Genomic DNA, 4,079 nt, shown 5'->3' with positions numbered 1-4,079 from the left:
TCTTCCGTCTGATATTCTGGTGCAGTACCTGGAAGAAATCAGCGTAAGTCTGAAAACATTTTTTAAGGAATGCCTGATAATTGCAATCCTGAAAAATAATTCGACACTGATTCTTCATTAGGGCTTAATTGACATTTTCGATTTCTCTTCATCGATCCTCTCTTTCTGATATTACGGAAAGTGTATTAAGTTTTCCTAAGATTTTTTCGTTGAAATGCGAAGACGAAGACTACATCTTGCTCTAGAAACAAAAAGAATAATGATTTTGTTTGTTTTGATCAAGTTATAAGCGAAAGATAGAGTCGACGAAGAGAAATCGATCAAGTCAGTTAGGTCCTTAAGAAAAATCATTGTCGTATTGGTTTAATTAACTGGACTTACAATACTTTTCAAATATTTTCTTTAGAAAAATACCTAAATAAAGAATAACTCTGCTTTGAGAAAATATACGTTGGTGAAAGTTTTCCAGTATGCTTTTGTAGAAGTCCCAAACTATCTATAACAAAACTTCTTGAGATATCTCACAAAAATCTTGACTTTTGTAACAGATTGTTTTTCCGATGCTTTCTCATGAAATAATTAATACAGTCCTTCAAGGATACTCTATGTACATTTTTTTTATGATAAAATCCATAATCAGTCGTGCTGTCTCAGGCGCAACCGTAAGAATATATTTTCTCTTGTGGCCGTTAAGATCTGAGAAAAGGTACAAATTACTTTTTCAACCAGAATCTGTTTCTGATGTTTTAATTTCACGCTGACAGATCATACATTTATGAAGTTTATTGAAACCAGGGAAATGACATCATTTTCAACTTTGTTTGAAAACTTCATAAGTAATTTTACAAGAAATTCCATCAATGTGTTTCAAAGTGTTTCTGCTGGAATCGACTTAAGGACAAACGTTTTGAAATCCCGCTTCAACAGTGCATGAGGACTTCAGACTCACAGGCTATTTTGGGATTCTAATAAGTCTGTCCAACACATCTATTTATGTACATCAGCCTCATGCCCGTTTGAATCCATCTAGTTCTGCATAATATTAGAAAATTGTGTATATACATGCCATTTTGTACATTTCTTGGAATAAGCGTGAAAGTTTTCTCTGGAAAATGTTCATTTTGCGATACTCGATCGTTCATCCAAAAATTAGTCATTAATATTTTATGTGCCAAATGTCACTATTTAGTCACTTTTTTACTATTGGGTTTCTCGCCAATGTTTAGACTACTGTGATAATTTGAGAATCCTCTGAATCATCATTTTCCAGCCGCATTTCACACTAATCAAACTTATTTTGTTTACCTGTTGTGCACCCGACGCCCCTGTCACGAACTCAACCGAACTTGTGTATGCCAGCCGCTGCGAAGTCGTGTGCGAAATTCGACTGTGATGATAATGAATTTCGGCCGAGTCTAAATGGGTGCAAATGTCGCAATATTTATAAGTCACTATTTGGCCACTATTTTCGAGAAATTGGTCACGAAATAAACTATTTCGCCAAATTCAACTAAAACTGATGAAAACCTCAAAACATCAATAAATATGGTCTAAGGGACCATGTTTTGTGGTTTCAACCTAGGCCGTAGATAGGGCTTCAGGACCCTATTTTCTCCACTTTTGGAGTTTAAAAATATTTCAAACAACCTTAAAATCTAGAGGAAACAATTTGATTTGAGCTTGAAAACATTGAATCGTATTTTTACCCCATTCGAACTCTTGCGCCATCTTAATGTACAGGGGATAGACAAAATGATCGGGACAGGCAAAAATTTCCCTTCTCAAAAAATATTCAAATAGCTGTAACTTTTCGAAAAGTGCATCAAATATTCTCAAATTTTTACTGAAAGTGGATCAACTAGTTGTGCATCAGTGGACAAAATTTGAAAAAGATCGGGCTATTCTGCACGAAGTTATAAAGATTTTAGAAAAAGGTATTTTTATCCGATAGCCAACTTTGAGCTGTTATATCTCCGGATTCAATGAACTGAATGCAATGAAATTTTGACCGTATATGACTTATATAATGAGCTTTGAAAAACTTTTTACTTAACTTAAAATTCTTAACACGGAAGAAAATTATAACAATTAGATTATTTTTCTAATAAATCACCAAATTTTCTTAAATTTCAACATCGTTTCAAAATTCAAGATGCTAATTATAGTTCATTTATATTCCCTCTAATTGTCTTGAATATAATTATGTTTTGAAAGAAAGAAACAACATAGCCGGCAATTCATTGAAAAAGTAATGGGATGCATATTAAAAATGGACCAATTTACTAAAAAATCATAAAATAAATGAAATCGCTGTAACTTTTTCTCTTGTGAATAATTTCATGTTGAGTCAAACGTTTTTCAGAGCTCATTATATAAGTCGTAAATGGTCAAAATTTCCTTGCATTCGGTTCATTGAATCCGGAGATATAACAGCTCAAAGTTGGCTATCGGATAAAAATACCTTTTTCTATAATCTTTATAACTTCGTGCAGAATAGCCCGATCTTTTTCAAATTTTGTCCACTGATGCACAACTAGTTGATCCACTTTCAGTAAAAATTTGAGAATATTTGATGCACTTTTCGAAAAGTTACAGCTATTTGAATATTTTTTGGGAAGGCAACATTTTGCCTGTCCCGATCATTTTGTCTATCCCCTGTATTGGTCACCACATGGAATTTTATGGAACTCAGGAAAAAAATACCGCTTCCCAAATTTTTTTGTGACGTATCAAACTTCATGATTTTGCAAATTAGTATATGACCAGTAAAGTATTAAAATGCGGTTGATGCAAATTGTTATAGGGTGACGAAGGGTATTATCGGCAGGTTTGTTCTCTTCGTCATGAGAGGTTTGAAATTTGGGCATATAACTCAGCTTGGTTGGGAAGGATTTGAGGCCAACTCTGAGACCTACAGGTTTCAAAAAACCCCCCAAGACGAAGAGAACAAAACTGCCGAACATACGTAAGTTCCCCTACATGTCGGACTCGATTATCCGGAGTATTGATTTTTATTTCACTCCGGATAAACGAATCACGAAAAAAATCAAGTCAGCATGCAAAAACTATTTGAAAATTATTTTATTGTTATTTTATTTGCTTGAAGCAGTGGCGTAGCCAGAAATTTCAACAAGGGTACATCCATAAATTACATTACACAAAAACTTTACATACAGCCATTCCATAGAAAATCGATACACTGAATCTCAGAATGTCATGTAACTTGGTGGGTTTTAATTCATTATACCGTCTACCCCCGTTGGTTTGACCTCATCTAATCTGAACACTTTTTAATTTGACCCCCTCTAATCTGCACATCGTTCAAACTAAAAATAGTTTAAACGTCATTCTGCTCATGGAACGGGGTGAAACGGAACGCAGAATCAAAACAAAACAGCAAAAAGGGTTAGCATCAGTGTGTTTTTCGATGCTCACAGGGTTACTAGAAGTTCAAATCATAAAATGAACCCCGTTAGTTTGCCTGAGGTGCCGTTCAAACCAACGGGGGTAGACGGTATTTGGACTCATATTTTTTTTTATTTCATCACTAGAGTAAGGTACCCCGGGGCAAGTGAGAATCGGGGGCAAGTGAGACCTATAGCTAGTATTTTTTTTTATTCTTTATTTTTAAGACTAACATTCTTAATGGAAAACATAGGTATAACACCTACGGATACTTTGAATACAAAAAATGTTATTGTTTCAACCCCAAAGAGACCATATACGTTATTGTTGTTCATATGTAATTTTCAATTCACTAGGTGAGATTGACGTGCTCTACTACATTCGTCGTTTAAAAATAGATTTGTTATTCTGCAAATACTTTTTTGGGTTCAGGCTAGTGTTCCTAGTTCTTGCAAATGATTTCAAGCGAAAAAGCTGTATTTTATTTTTATTTATTACCTTTAGTTTACTGCTCTTAGTTGCCCCAGAGCATTTTGCTATCTGGGGCAAGTGGGACCTATGAGAATAAACAAACACAATTTTATGGGTTCATCTCGTATTGTCCAGCCTTAGATGAAATTAGCACGGTAGTCAATTAAAATTGACACATTAAGTAATCTACTGTCGAATCATAC

Source organism: Aedes albopictus, chromosome 3 (genome assembly GCF_035046485.1).
Source record: "Aedes albopictus strain Foshan chromosome 3, AalbF5, whole genome shotgun sequence".
NCBI classification, from domain to species: domain Eukaryota; kingdom Metazoa; phylum Arthropoda; class Insecta; order Diptera; family Culicidae; genus Aedes; species Aedes albopictus.
This window is presented reverse-complemented; position numbering follows the sequence as displayed.